Genomic DNA, 17,037 nt, shown 5'->3' with positions numbered 1-17,037 from the left:
AGATAGGAGTCTTGCCACCATTTTTCTTCTAGAACATCCCCTCAAATCCTGGAATATATGCTGCATGTTGTTTTCTGGTGGATTCTCCCGTCATATCTTATCTAAATTATAGTGTTGATACTTCTTCCCAAGAGACTATTCTACAACCTAATATGTCTCACTGTCAAGGAGATTTCTTCTCGTTACTTTAAGCTATATCCCCTTAAGTTACTCTATGTAATTTTTCCTACTTCAGCTCATTCATCAAATATTTATATGTAGTTCATTTACCTATTTACTCATTACTTAGCCAAATTTTATGTACTTAGCTCATCCTCCAGTCTTTTCCCTATTTTCCCTAATGGTTTATTTTAGCTCAGAATGTGATTTGATTGCTAGTGCAGAAGAAATATTATTATTTTTTTCAGATTTATATTACCCTAAACATATTAGGGCAACATCTGTCCTTATTTAGACCCGATGCAGTGTCAATGAACTCAAAAGTATTAAATAAGTACAGAAATTGGTCTGTGTGGCTTGTGTTGCACTTTGGACAGCAGTTGGTAATCTGAAGTGACATCCAGCTGAAAAATAGCAAAGAGTGGTGAGCCAGAATACAGCCCCTTTGCAAAGGCGTATTTCCTTCTTTGTCATCTGGGTATTGAAGAGGCAGAAAAGTAATGTTCTGTGGTGTGGAAATAAAAAAGTGCATGCGTGTTTGTACATGGGTATCCGTGTGTACATGCATGTAAGGACATGTGGATGGTAAAGAGCAATGGAGATGCTTGCTGAGAGAATGGATGTAGCACAAAAGAGAAATTAGTAACAATCAGTATTTTTCACATGGTTGCATTAATATTTTAATGTTCTTTTTGCTGCAGTTATGGAAATGCATGCATTCTGCCTTGTTTTCTTATTTTGTAGGTGTTAGAAACATTCTGTTGGTGTGTATCCCACACTCTGAGGATGACAGCCTGGTGCTGTGCTCCAGCCCTATTCAAAACATATTAGAGGAAATATCTCCTATCGACTTCAGCAGCATGTGAGCTGCACATAGGGTTGTTCTGAGCAGTCCAACTTATTGAAGTTATCCGCATCCTTAAACCGGTGGGACCCTTGTGTATCTGCCTGGTGAAGCAGGGGGGCATGTACAATTCTTGGGTCTAGCGTTCTTGTGCTTGATTAGGGAAGTAAAAATGTTATTTCTTCAGAACTCTGCAAATCTTAGTTCTTGGCTATGAAAAAGTGTTTGGGGGAAGCAGTGTGTAGGTTGGATGTGTTGCTGAAACCCCAGTCTGAGCCTCTTGGGATAAAGGGAAGAAACTTCTGTCAGTTATTTCTGATTTTTACATAAATTACTTTTTCATGCATGCAGCAGTTTTAACATTTCTCTGAGAGTATCTTGTAGAAAGAGCTGGAAAGTGTGTTACGGGACATATAACATTTAATTTATCAGGCAAGGGGAGCTAGCACAAACGTTGCCTCTTCGTTGCGTTTCTGCAACACTATGTTTTCCTTCCCTTGTAGGATAAATCACATTTGGTAGCTCTGGACAGAGCCCAGCAGGTCCTGGTAGGCTTTCGCAGCCTCCAGCCTGTGCTGGCAACCTCCAAATACTGCAGCAGCCTGAGACTTTTTAGTTTGTCATGGTCCTCAATGTGCCAAAACTATCTACAAGCCAGTGCCCACACATCTGAGTGAAGGCAGGGACCTTATACTCAAATAAAATTATTTCCTTAATTAAACAACCAAGTGGACAAATCTTTGGAAATCATAAACAAAGAAGCACGCAGAGTAAAACAAATTTTAAAAGATAGTTCTCACAGGAACTGTAAAAAAAATTAGGACATTTTTCAACCATTTCTTCCTTCTCCAGAAATAACTCAAAACCGTTGATAGTCTCCAAGAGGTTAATTTATGGTACCTACTAGGACATGAATTTTCTCAGAGCAATGGGAGAAGATGATGCTTGCACACCTGTGTGCAGAATGAGGCACTGAGGTGATGCAAACCACTGCTGTGTAGCTAGGGGTACAAACTACGGAGTAAAGAAATCTAGGATCCTCGTTGATAATCAGGTTCATAAGAGTATGAAGTGCTACCACACTGTGTAGAATCTTCACGCCATTGCTTTACACAGGTATTTTGATGTACACCGTGTTCCTGATTTTTTTCTTTGACAGGAGACTACGTTTTATGGACTTAGCTCAACCTTATCTTCCCCTGCCCAGCTAAATCCATATTAGCAGCTGCAAAAGGAGAATTTATCTGGCAACAGATTTACTTCAATGCTGTCACCTGAACCCTCAGCCCCACAGGCAGCTGGGGGAAGACCTGGGGGACCTTGTCTGGCTGTTCTGATGCTGCCAGGGTGGTGATGGTGACGGTGACGGTGGGCATTCAGCTGTGGTTCCCAAGGAACTTTTTTTTTTTTTTCCCCTCTCTCTTTAGATACCTATTTATCTCTCCTCCAACAGGTTCTGGAGGAAAATGTCTAGCAAGGTGTCGTAGTTCAGCCCCAACGGGGACCAGACTACGCAGTCTCTCTCTCACTCCCCCCACTCTCCGAGAGAATAGGAGGAGAGTTGACAAACAAAAGAAAACCAGAAAAAAAACCAAACACGCGGGTTGAGATTGAACAAAAAGTAAATTTAACAGTAATGACAGAAGAAAACAAGACAGTGATGGAACACAAATACAGTACAATAGCTCACAACAGATCTCCACATCCAGTCTCTTCCAAGTAGCAGGGGGCCTCCCTTCAGCACCCTCCTCACTTATATACTAAGCATGATGTCAGATGGGATGGAATAGCCCTTTGGCTAATTTGGGTAAATTAACCCCAGCTGTTAGCTAATTAGTTAACTATCCCAGCCATAGGGGCTACCAGCTTCAGTTCTCCACCCAGCTCAGGTAAATATTAACTCTATCCTGGCCAGAACCAGGACACAAGGCTGTCTCACCACTCGGCATCGTACTAGCTGGACTGGCGAGACAGGAGAAGGGGCACATTCTGCAAAACGAAAGTGGGAAAAGCTGGTGCAGCTGGAAGGACTGAAAAAGTTTGGCTGCTCCTTCCCCAGGTTCTGTGCTGCACAAGGGATGCTCTCTTTCCTCATGGTTTTTCAGCTCCAGTGTTACCACTTGCAGTGTCACTTTATATTAATTTCCATGAGGCCGGCAGAATTCAAACAGATATTAACGTGTTGCCTCTATTGATTTATTCCTTCTTGCAGTTGTTTTAAGTCTTCATCGCTTCGGTAGTTTTCCTGGCTGTCTCTATCTTGTTTTAGTTTTGTGCTGCACTGCTGTTCCCTGTAGTTTTAGTGTTTTTCTCTCCTGTGCAGTTCCTTGTGCTGAGGGAAGCATCACCTCCTGCTCTGTCACCGCCGCATCGCTCACCTGGGCTGAGCTGGGTAGAAATACCGTGAGGAGAGAGAAGCTTTGCACTTTCGGAACAAAAACACCACCCCTGAAAGCTTGATTTCAAACAAGGAAAATGCTTTTTATTTCCTTTCAAAATAGCAACTACACTGCCAAACTCACAGCGAACTGTAGCCGTTCCATTTGCTTCACAGAAGCAGTAAATAAAAATGAGAAAACGTTGGCAGCATTGTCAGTCTTGACCCATGTAAATTTTACCATCATATCTAAAGAAAAAGCAAGAGAGATGCTGAGCCTTAAGCTAGAAATTATGCAACCATAATTTAATGAGGTTTTTTCCCCACAGGAAAAATTATTAAGGTGAAAGAACATTGTGGAGTCCAACAGGAGAACGTTCCTCAAGGGGTGGAAAAGTAGACTTCAGATTAAATTATTTCCTCTAGATATTTAGAAGAGGATAAATGAAACCTACCATAGGATGCTGGCTACAAACCACCTTCTTGGATAACTTCAGGAAAAATGAAGAAAAGATATTTTAAAAGTAAGTGAAAAAAAAATTACAGCTATGGTTTAAAAAAAAAAAAAGAAGTTTTTTAGGTGAGACTGCATAAGAAATAAATACAAATAGTTATCTTTGCAAAAATTTTAAGGTAATCGCAGTAAATCTTCAAAGATTCTGAAATGGCTAAGTTACTTCTATATACACATCTTTAAATTCATTTTTTTCCCATGTTTAAGTTAAAATAGTCTTAAAGTAGTTGCTCTAGTGCAAAGGCTTTTATACATCTTTAGAGCAGTTCTCCACTTTCTGGGGTTTTGATCACCTGTAAAATACTAGCTATAAATGAAAAAATATAGTCCTTTCAATTTTGAACTGGGAAGGTAATATTTAAAATGCTACATTAAGCTTTTGAGCACGGTATTTTTGAAAAGAAAGATAAATAAGAGAGTTGGGAAGAGCGCAAATAAGAGTGAAAGGTTTATAATGTTGGACTGCAGGAAAGCTGAACATACTCAATTTGGAGGAAGGAATGACAATAAAGCAACAGGATGAGAAATCTATAAAATGATTTCCTGGGAAGGAGAGGGACTAATTGCTCTTGTCAGTCTTCAAGGTTAGATGAAGGAGTTGAAGCGTAAATGAGAAAACATCAAACAAGAAGCCTTCATGCTGCCTGCTGTAGCACTGTATTTTCAGTTATTAAAAGTTTTGCTAAGTAGTGATGCCATGAGTTAAATTATTTTTTTGATGAATTTGTATGGTTCAGGCCATCTAAGAAACAAGTTTTAGTTGAAGTTGCCCACTTTCAATAAAAAGATTACATAAAGTTATAAGGAATAGAAACTACTTTTCAGAAGCAATGGTTGTACACATTAAAGTGTTTTGAATTTGTGTCTTAAAATTAATTTTTAATATTCTTTCTTTTTAAGAAGGGCAGCAAAATAGGAATTCTTCAGGGGAAAGCAAGAAGATATTTTTTTTACGTTTTGAAAGTGCTCAGAAAGTTAGGAAGCAGAAAAAAATGTATTCCCTCTGCCCCCTTCTTTATCTTTCTTAATTTTGGGATCCTTCAAAGCTTTCAGGGAAAGGGTATTGACAGTAAACAAGCTTTTCTTAGTTACCTTCAGTTCCTCGGTAGTAATCCGTGGCCTCCGGGGATCTGCAAATCATGGACTGAAAACAGTTATCTAGGTAATAAAAGCGGCAGGATAACTCATTTAAAAGTTACTTTGCAGAAATGATGATTACTCAGTCTTGCAGCAATATACGTGTGAATTGTCTCTTGACTTCGGTGGAGTCAATTAAAGCCACTTAATTAGTGCAGTTAGTAATCATCTGCTAAAATCACAGACTTTCTTTTCTCTTATAATTTGGCTGTTTTAATACCATTTAAAAATGACCCTGTGTAGGCAAATTTGGTTAAGCATTTTCTTTAGTTTGCAGCTTGCTTTTGCACTGAATTGCTGTTTTTAAACGTTTGTCAGGCCTCTTAATATTTTAGACTTCTTTTAGCAACATAATTTCTTGTGCAGGGGTCTCTCTTTCTCCTTGCCTATGGTTCCTGCTTTTATTCTTTATCACTCACGCTTAGCATTCTTCTGAACTGAGACATGTGCATCCATTTTCCTTGGTTTTTTTTTTTTTTTTTTTTTTTTTAAGTGAATTTGTTAATCATTAAAGCCCAGCAATCTTCCCTTATGGGAGACTTGGTGTTTAACGCGCTAGGCTAAACTCTTAGATTGCATTTTGGTTTTGAAATAGATCTGTTTTCTCTTTCAAGCATTTCTAATACAGGGAACCTGATAATTCTACATTTAGCATATACGCTGGGGGAAAAGGCAGTGGAAGAGGCAGACCCTGTAAATCCCCTCTGCCGACACGGTGCGGGAGAGTCAATGGGCTTGTTACTGCCTGGGAGATCAACCTCACAAAGTGGCCTAGGAGGAAAGGGAATCATCATCATAAAGTGTTTTGATATTGATTCCTCTTAACTTCTACAAGCCACAAAAATGTTTTCACGCTCAGCAGGGATTCTGTTATTGTACCCAATCTGAATGCTCGTGTCTAATATGTCACCTGTAGCATCCCCAAATGGACTATTTTTCTCCGACTAGGAAATGATTCTCCGGCACACAAAGCGCTCCTATCAGATGTGGCTCATGTTCAGTTTCTGGAGCTGATTCTGTGATGACAAATCCCTTTAATTTTGACTTGCTCATATTTGTCAAACAAGTGGGAATCCAAAATATTGCAAGAATTATTTTCAAGCAAACCATTTGTTTTGACAATATTGAAAAAAAAACCAGAAAAAAGGAGATATATTATCCTGTGACAATATATCTTTTTTATTCCTGAGAGGCATTGATTCACAGCAGAGGCATTTACAGCGCTTCGCATGCAGCACGCGCCTCAAAAATTGTTTACAAGAACAAGAAACATCTGCCAAGCTGACCTGTGAAGTTCTAAGGATTTTTTTCTATAGAAATTGTTCAATACGCATGCACCCATGAAAGCATGGGGTGGGTGGAAGATGGCTTTGAACCACCTCTGCTTTCTAGGTCCCTGTCGATAGCAGACCATTTTACATACTGGCTGTACAGCCCAGGAAATTACTGTAACGCTCACAAGGGAATACGATGACAACAAAGGATGCAGCCCGCGAGCTGCATCATGGGAAAGGAAGCAAAGGGTGCTCCAAGGATGTCCATACTGCCGCAGCATCCCCTTGTCTCCCTTTGCCTTGGCACAAGCTGAAGGACCTCCTGGGCACCTGAGCGAGCATCACGTAGCTGCTGGAATAAGTATGTCCTTGGGAAGATGCAGCTGTGATTTTATAGTGCAATTGCACCTACTCCACCAACTAAACCAAGCTGGCAGGTTTTATTTCTCCTTGGAAGGCGGGGGACACATTCTGGCTACGTGACATTCCTTACTACTTTGCTGATATTTCAGAAACTCTTTTCCTCTTGTGAAGCAGCCTCGAAGAGCATCTTACCTGTTTGAATTGAAGCAAATCTACTGCATTCTTTTATTACTATTCTTTTCTAGCTTTGTCTGCACTTTTCTTTTTTTTGTCTTGTTTTTTCCTCCCTACACAGAAAATAGAAGTGTCTATCCTTCACTAAAGAGTTTTGGTTCCAACAGTTCTCACCATACTTAGTCTCAATTTGTTCAAAGTGGAGACCCTGAAATATTTCACATAAAAACTGTGCAGGGAATTATCTTCGGTTGGGCAAATTCTTTTCTCAGTTGCATGAGCCTATTTAGAGGAGTCAGACTGAACTCGGAAAGGTATTTCAGATTTATTTTGGCCTTAAAATTCTAAATCTGAATTTACATTCAGATTCATAGTATAAATGCAACCCAAATGAAACGTGATTTAAAGTAGTACATTTCCTCAATAAATATATTTTTTTTGCTTTTAAAATATTTCTCAGATTTGAAAAATACATAATCATATAGAATGACTCCTTTAGGTTTTATTTACTTTATCTATGCATGTGCATGGCCTTGCCCTTGTGGGAAAAGTGTCCAGGCCTGGGCTCCGTAAACCACTACAGCAAAGTCAGTAGGAGTATATTATATCCATGTGGCAGACTGACTTGTAAGAATTGTTACAAAAGAGATCAATAACACTTGTTGGAATACTGTTATTAAATATAGCAGTGGCTCAGTAAATGAAAAACCACATCAACTTTCTATGAACCAATGTTTTTTAAAGAGAGAGTAAACCATAGATCAAGTTTTGACAAATTCTGCTATTATTGAATAGATGAATTTTGCTAGTAGCCTCCATTCCTACCTATTGGAGAAAAAGCAAAGTAATTCATGCTGCAGAGATAAAGTGATTTTTAAATGAAGCAAAGGAATGCACAGATCCAAACAGCAAAGTTTTAATTCAGAAGCAACTCTACTCAAATATTGGTGCATCATAAATCTCAAAATGTGTTCATTTCTGCTTAGGGATTGTTCTTGTTTTAGGGGAAAAAGGAGTCTTTTATATTTATCACAATCTGAAAAATAAGAATTAAGTCCTGCTATATTCTTGCACACAGAATTGTTAGGTAATTGCAATTCTATGGATTTTTTTTTTCCTCAGAAGAAGAAAATACAGTAGTAAAATTTTAAAATTAGAATTTTCAAAATGCATTATAATGCCATCTTTTTTTTGGGGCAAGTTGTCCTACTTTCATAATTGGTTTGCCAACTGAAAGTTATTACAGATGTAATTTCTCAGGAATTTGTTTTGTCTTTCTGATTGCTAATATGTTTTGACCTTGAGCCTGAACTCCTGCTTGTATGTATTTTATTTCAGTGAATTTCAAGTTGGAATGTCCTATCTGCTCCTCAAAAAGCAATTGGTATTGCTTTACGGCTGAATTCAGGAAAGAGATCTTGTAATGACAAAGCTCATGAACTGACCACTGTCAATTGGACTTAAGTAATTAAGCTTGCTTGTTTATATTTATGGACCAGATAAGACATTTTTTTGCTTTATTCATGGCTGATTTTATGCTACTGATATGTTTATGCACTGGTAGTCATTATCAAAAGCATTTTGAAGTTACATTCATTACTGTGCTATTAAGTCCACATTAATAAGGACGCCATGGAATTACTGGGTGTAATAATCAGTGGAATAATCAGTGTTAAGTACTATTTGCAAACAAAGTATTGGTACTTTTCCAGACTAAAAAGATTTGTTATATCAGGGAAAATTATTAGACCGGTAATTTTCAACCAGGGACCTGTTATTCCTTGGATGTCTACAAGCTACTTTTAAAGGACCTTGAAAATCTACTGATGGTATGTTTGTATTCCTTCTAGAGCAATTCCCTTGGAAGATACCTACATAGATGCTCACAACTTAAGGAATGCTGAAAATCACCAAAGGTAAGTAGTTCTGAAAATTTTATTTTTCTATGAAGATTTTTATAAATAAAATTGAAAAAAAACAATAAGAAATGTTTACTTTTTTTGTTTGACACTAGTGTGTGTTTGAAATTATGCAGCCTATTCTCACGGTGCTCCAAAATTTATTTCCTAAACAGGATGCCTTGATTACAACTCTTTCTCTTTTTGTTTTCACGAGAGGTCAGATTTTTCTATTAACACGTATTAAAAAATCTTGTCATTATTTGTAGGCATCTTCTCACTTATGGTAGTTGCAGGATAAGCTGAAAATATTTTTTTCAAAAAGGTTTGAAATATAATATCAGAGTAAAAAGAAAACGGTGTAATCATAGGAGAAGGACATGTAGCTTTTTAGTTAAACACTATATTAAGAAAGAACGCAAGAGGAAAAAACAGAGAGGAGGAGATATTAGAAAAGATAAGCAGAATACTTAAGGTGATATTAGTAAATAATACTTAGGGATATATTATTAAAATATCTAAAACCATTTTCTGAAATATTGGTATACACAAACATAGTCTTTCATTCCCTGCATATATATTCATTGCATGTCCCTAAAATCCCCGTTATCTGTATTTACTAGTGCTCCATTTTTTTTTCGTATACTTGTGACTGACAAGCAGAAGTAATATAATCTCGGAAGCTATAAAACATTACTTGATGGTTCAAGAAGTTGCTCCCAATACTTCCCGCAGAAGACAGCAGAGCTAGATTGCCAGCCTTCTACTCGGTTATCTTCCTCGCCTCCAAATGATGCGAAATCATTTTAATAAAACCCAATGTGAAATAGATAGGCTGCAATGCACATTCACTGAAAGCCAAAGACATCAGTTGAGAATTTTTTTTTATGAAAGGATATTCGTTCTTCTATTAGTTTGATATTAAAATGAAAACTAATGCTTTCTTTTTATAAATAAGATCAAAAAATTTAGTCCCTGCCTTCATTGACAGGTCTTTATGGACACAGATTGCTAACTAGTTGATGGTTAATGATGTCACTCTATCTGACCTTGTCTGCCTTCACCAGTAAGTTGAATATAACAGTATATTGGCAGTGTCACTTACGCAAAAGACCGTGGAGCACGTGCTGAAATGAAGGCAGAAGCATGGAAATGAAAGTGCTGCCAGACTCCTTCAGTGACGAACAGTTCTCACAGCCCTTGGTGAGTAAGAATTGCTCAGGTCGTTTAGTGCAGCTCCAAACCATGGCGCTTGAAGATGGAGACAGCATGCCATCACCAAGGCCTCTTGCTCAGCTGTCACCCTCCGTGAAAACGGGAAGAAGGGAAGAATTTTATGATTATGTAGCTCTTCTTCAGGCTGCATTTCAAGTTTGTAAGGCTCATATAAACCATGGCAATTTGCTGCTGTGACTACTCTGCCACTAGATGTGCAGAACTAAAGCTTCCCTTAGGTTGTCCTGCATGGTGCCTTCCTACCCACTTACCAAAAGAAAAAGAACGGAAGTTTTTAAGATGTAAACCTATTAAATGCAATAGCCGCATAGTGCCATACCTGCTGAAAATGATCTCACATCATAGAACAACATAATCAAAATGACACTGAATCTTAAATTACTCATCCACGCCTGTGAAATCCAATGGCTATGTGCTGAGAGATCCCATTATAAGTCATGTAAGTATGACATTGGCTGGCCTGCTTATTTCTGCTGCTTCTCTACTGTGTCACTATGACACTTTCCAAATGTCTCTATGGCTGCAGGACAGCACCAAGTATCATCTATATGAGGCAATTTCACTCAATAATTAAAATAATAAGCCATTTTCTCGTAGTTTCCCCACCTTTGTAAACTGAAGTGCCCACATATTCTCAAGTATCATTGAGTGCAGTTAAAGGTTCTCATATCCTATCATGCCTCAGCAAGGGCTGTGGAAAATATAATTTTTTGATATGTCATTTGGAAGGCTGATCATCAGTCAGGAGTGTTTACATGTCAAATACAACATCTGAAGTCCCCAGACTGCTCCAAATAAGCACGTGTAGTCAAAATATCTTTCAAAATGTGAAATATGCTACTGAGATACCTCTAGATTATGTCAACGAATATAGTACAGAGGATAACTCTTCCAATGTAGCAAATGTATTATATAAGCAACCGTGAGAAACTTTGAAACACAAGATATTTGAAATCTCATTTGATAGACATGCCTCTCACTAAAGCAATTTCTCTCAAAGAAATATCAATCTAATTTGCCAACTGTGATTTGAAAGAAGAAATACATATAAATTGATTTGGGGCTGGTGGTTTGGGTTTTTTTTGGTGGTTTTTTTTTTTTTTTCTTTTTTTCTTCTTCCCCACACAGGACAGATTTGACTCAAGAGCAGGGAGGGTGAGAGGGGACAAAAGTACTCAGTTCTTCTTCCATAGTAACACTTCTTTGAAGATTTCCTGTAAGTGGACATGTTCCCCTCTGTAGATGCAACACCCTCCATACATCACCATATGGTTTATTTTTAAATCCCCTATAATATTGTGTGTCATGAGCTATCTCCTGATAAACCCTGACCACAGCCAAAGGCTTCTCTAACATCCAGTCATTTAGCTTCATTGCAGATTTATTTTAGGTTGTTTTTTTTTAAAGGTAGAATTTTTTAAATGAGCTGGTAAGAAAAGAACATCTTGCCGAACATTTCCTGGTTTTCTCCATATAGTGAGTACGTTGTAAGACCCAGCAGCTGTGTCACTCATCTACACAACATGTTAACATGAGAGGAAGATAGTAAGCTTGGGTAGAGTATCGTGCAATAATGACTCCTCCCTCCAGAACCATTGAGACTTACTTTGAATTAACATAGGTATTAATTGGAAATAAAATGGAAGTATTTGAAAGAAACCACTGATTAACACTTTTTCTTAAAAATTTTCCCTGTATTTTCCAGTTGCATTTTTAATTGGAGATGGGAACACTTTCAGAGTGATGATCCTCTTTGAAGCTACTAAAATGAAAAAGTTAAAGCATTTGTCACAGGTTTTGTGATTCTCTCTGAAGTCAAAAGAAGTAACTTCACTTAAAGTAAGATTTTTCTTTCACTACAGTTTTCAAGCCTGAATTTTTACAAAACCCTTCTAATCAGATATCATTCAAGGCAAGGTGATGATGAGCTTTGTTCTTGTAATCTGTTATTTTAACGATGGTACTTTGGAGCCTTGCAAGCTTTCCATTGTCACCAAGTCCAAGGAAGATATGAAAAAGCTGGACAGGAATGACAGGGAGATTAATGGACCAAGAAACCCTTGGGAAATGTCTGGCTGTTTTACTTCAAGGGCTTAACACTCATTTTGTACCTAGCCTCATGAAAGGAGGGGGTATTGTCCACCTTAGATCGTGGTGTTTTCTTTATAGTAATGTACTAACAAGAAGAAACAAAAAAAAAAAATTAAAGTGTTTGTTTACCTTAATATATATATTTTTTTTTGCTATTCAAGCTTCACGCAGAGTTCTGTAGCTAAAGAAAAATCCTCTTTGCAGTGTTTTGCAGATGCCAGTGCTACTCGTAAGATGATTCAAGGTGAGAACTAAGGCCTATTTTTGCATTTCAGACAGACTGTCAGCTGAAAATTCATTTTTTGTGTGTGTGTCGAGTCTGAACATAATTATGTGAAGAATTTTCGTTCAATGAATTTTTTTTTTTTTTTAGTCTGTAACTCAACGCTCTGTGTCAGAACTGCAACATGCTGTTTCTCCAAAGAAGAAAGTAAAATGAATAGCAAAACATGCTCACCAGCAGAGCACGGAGTATAGTATCTTTTGCATCACAATTTGGAGAAATAAATATGTGTAATCCCACAAAAATATTTTTCAAAAAATGGAAAAAAACTCTGACAATGTTGCTGTAATTACCTTATTTGTTCTGTAAAGAATGGGTCTGTCCATCCTCTCGCTAAGCCTCTGCCTGACTGCCGGGTGATGGTGGCACTTTGGTGAGGTAGGATCTTCCTCCGTGGGGCAGGCAACGGGTGGGTGAAGCAATAGAGAAATATTCAATTTGTCTACTAAATGCAAAGGCATAGTGGCAAATGAAGACCTGTAATCAAAGTGCTGATAACGGTATTAATACTCAAATAAGCTCCAGCCCAAGCACTAGATTTTGTCAAGTTAGATATGTCACATCTGTGTTAAGAATAGCTGTTTAGGGCATCAACAAGTGTCTTTTTCTGAGGCCTTCAGAGCTTGTATAAGCTTTCTTGAAAACTCTCATGTGACTGGAAAAAATATCCATGTAATTAAGAACAATGCAGCCCTTTTCAAGTGATATATTTTAAGGACATATTGTCTTGAGCAGTAATCTGATATCCTACTTATTCTTTATCGGGACTGTGGAAACAATAGTTACAAATGCATTAATCTTACTGCACTTTCTTTCTAACCATTCGTTCTGGAGTATGTAATACATTTATCTTTCCATCCCGTGGGTCTGCTCTGAAGACTATTGAAATCACTGGAACAATTCGCAGTGCTTCCAGGGAATAGTGGAAATGCATTAAAAGGATGTTGGGACACATTCAAGTTGCAGGTATTTCTACCAAGATAAAGTTCAGCAAAATGTCTGTGCTGGTGACTGGCAGAATCCACTATAAAAAAAAGAAAAAATTAGTACAGAAATCAAGTGCAAAGGTGGAAGCACAGTAAAAAGAGACATTAGTCAAAAGAAATCTAATATTCAGGCTTCATCTGCAGAGTTTCCTTACTAGGTTTCTAACACAGATTTCCACATGTAACTCTTGTCCACATCACGTACTTTGTCCCAATCACTTGTTTTTCTCCACCCTTGACAGATTTTATCTTAAGCACTAAAAAAAACCCTAATGATGATGACTTTCATAGTCCATTTCCTGGAGCATGTCAGTTTTTTCTATGAATTTTTAACTAGTTTTTTCTTTTATTTTAAATCATTTCAGAAATAGATTTCTTTGTTTCTAGTGCTATTAACAGCTTATACATCCCTGAATTTATTATTTCTCGTTCAATTTGCTAAGTCTGACTCTTGCTGCGATTGCAAGGGGACAACAGCTGCCACGTACAACTAATAGATATCCAGCCATGAAACCAGTCACGCAGTTCTTTGCTCATGTGCAAATCTACTTCTTTATCCAAAACTCTTAATTTTATTTTTTTTTTTACTGTAATATTTATATATAAAAGAGGAGCCAGGGTGCTGATGCTCTCTGACTACTTGCTTATCCTTCTGACCTTTATTTCCCTGTTTTGGTGTACTCCTGTCTTGACTTCTGTCTTTTATTTTGGTGGCAAATTTCTGGGGAACTTCCTTTGTAAGAGATCTAATTCCTCATGTCCCTACTCCATAAGCAGCGCTCCAGGCACTGTGTTTATACAGATTATAGACGATCTGTCATATGTCCTTACATAATGCATTCTAATAGACTTAACTTACAAAATGCTACCCCAGTTTATGTGTAGGGGCTTCATCATCAAATCCTATTTGTTTTTTGGATTTCTGTTCTAATTCCCATGAATCCCTTTGTAAATGTCCTTTTCTTCACATAATAATGTCAAAAAAAATTTCTGATTGCTGGGTATTGTTTCTCCTGGAACATGATGGATTCCTCTCAGGTAGGATTTGTCAAGTTTTTACATCATCTCATCTTATCATGACTGAGAGTATTAGAAATATTTGGATTTTTGTACGCTTTCTTTGTTCTGAGTTTCCAAAAATCTTTCCTTATGAATAAACTCATGAAGTTAAGTGGGCTGGGATATAAGATACCTTATTTTGCACTCTGATATTGAGTTCACTGTGATCTTGTAGGTTTCCATCTTTTTCTAAGCAGAAGCAGCTTTGCCAGGCATCTCAAGAAACAGAATTATTTTTAAGACACAGCCATGATGATCAAACAGTAATGCATCCCAGTACAACAGCAAAAAGTTCTTTTGACTGAATAGGTGACTTCCCCGACTGAAATAATTAATGAGAACTAGGATAGCTAGATATGTATAAACTGTATAATCAGTTTTTATCTATGCCAGGAAGATTGTGCTGGTATAACTGTACAGACAGAGATCTGCACTGTGAACGAGACTTCAGCATTCCTGTATCTCCATTTCCAGCCTGCGAAATGGAGACTTCCTGCGGAGGAATGGTTTTATGCAAAGATGATCCAGATGTCCTGTGAGCTAAAATGTTCCCACTACGTTGCTCTGCAGGCTGGATTTTTCTCTTACCTTGATGCAAAGCCACCAATACTGGTGAAGTCTCACGTTGCTCATCTGTTGGACATGGGAATTAGACCCAAGGTAGAGAAGTATTCGAAACTAGTTCCTTGAACCAAGTTGTTGGGTAGCCAGAATTGTTTTGAGTTCAAAGAATGAAATTTTGGTCTACAGTTTATTACTAGTTCAGGGCTATCTACTCAAGCCAGTATAATCCAAATAGCGTGTGCTATATGTACACTGGAGCTGTTGACTCAGATCTCTGTTGAGTAGACATCTCCATTACCTGATATGGACATGTCCTGTGATGATGGGACTCATTCGGGCAATTATGTCATAATTTCTTCTCTGTAGTATGCTGTGTCGCAAGTCTTCAGTTGATGACATTTTGCAAAGCAGAACAACCAACCTACTTTTTAGAGTTTATGCTTTTTGTCTCAGAAAACATGATTAAAACTATGTTCTTACTGTTCTGAAGACTTAATTTGTCTTTCACAGATAGATTATTTAAAGTCTCTAATATTCAAATGTAAATATTCAAATATAAGTCCTATTTGCTGAGGATCTTAAAAGAAAATCTTTGTGTCTTAAACCATTGTTTACGTTAGAGGAAAGTATCTTATGCCAAAAAAAAAAGCATTTACAGTTCATCTTTTGGATAAGACTATTACGAAGCTATTTGAAGCAAAAATCGAACATACAAAAATGCATATGGTATTGCCTCAGGTATATAAGAATGAATTACAGGATCTAAGTCTTATTTATATTTTATAACAGCTTAAGAATGTTAAAGAACAAGTTTAAAAAGTAGTCACTTATTTCTTTGTTTGTGGTTTTGTTGTGGAGGAGCTTGGGGATTTTGTCTGTTTTCTTTTTTTTTTTTCTTAAACTTCATCAAACCAGCATGTGAAAGCAGGTCACTGTAGCAGAGTGAGGGCCTTGTAGAGCACAAAACAACCCCATGGCCACTGGGGATGGAGCCACATCAGGAAGCAGCTTCACAACATGGTTTCAGAGCTGGCTGTGCATGAGCCGTGCCGTTCAACAGCTCGGGATCCAGAAGAGTTATCCACCCTGCAGTGACCTACTGCCCGAAGCAGGCAGTGCTGCTCAGCCGTTTCTGCTCCTGCTTTGGGCATTGGCCTCATCCAGAGTCAGAGAGGCAACGCCAACCCATGCTGGGTTCCTGGGGGGACCAGGGAAGGACAAGCTGGTCTTACGCAGGATCAGATCCTTGGTATCACTTAATGTTTGCAGATTGTCAAAATCTGGTCCTTGTAATGTACGAAATGTTCTCCTTCACCTTAGATAGCTTTGACCTGAGAATTTAGGGGCTGAGTTTGTGAACTTCCATAAGGGTCTAGAAATGGCAGATCTGTACATCGGTCAGTGTTATGTTTTGGAGAAGGCGTTGAAGTACACTGGCGAATGTTTTTGGTTTTTTTTTTGTTTTTTTTTTTCTTCTTGTTATTTCTCCCTTTTCAAATTTCTGTTATCTACAGAGAGGATGAAAACTCTTGGGGAGGGTTAGCACACAGAGGAATTAGTTAACACCATTTAACCCCGGGACAACACCTTGCTTCTGCACAAAGCTGCCTCGCCTTTGATGTCTGCAGGAGTCTGGAGTCTGGTGAAAAGAGGAGCAGGTGAGATACCGTAGGAGAACTTCTTTCTTTGGAAGTCTGAATCCATCAAATAAAACCTTAGGACATTGTTTTAAATGCTGAAAACAAAGCAAAATGCTGATATGGCACACTGCATTGCAGAGTTAATTTGTGGAGTTTACAGATTCCCCAGAGAGAGAGTGGACTGGGGAACAGAAACGCTTTTTAAAATATTACTGTGGAGCCAAACACTTCACTTTATATACCCTCCACTGCGGTGGATTCTTGTCTCAGAATTTCACATCCAGGATCTCTGATAAAAGCAGGGAAGATGTGAGTGCCTACAGAAAGCAAGTTTGTGTCCTTAGTGAGCTAGCTCAAAAATAACTTTTTTTTTTTTGTGCATGTAAATACAGAGTCCATCATTGCAAAAGAGGTGAGAAAAAGAAAACTGAGGCTTTT

Source organism: Chlamydotis macqueenii, chromosome 9 (genome assembly GCF_036417535.1).
Source record: "Chlamydotis macqueenii isolate bChlMac1 chromosome 9, bChlMac1.mat, whole genome shotgun sequence".
Classification (NCBI taxonomy): domain Eukaryota; kingdom Metazoa; phylum Chordata; class Aves; order Otidiformes; family Otididae; genus Chlamydotis; species Chlamydotis macqueenii.
This window is presented reverse-complemented; position numbering follows the sequence as displayed.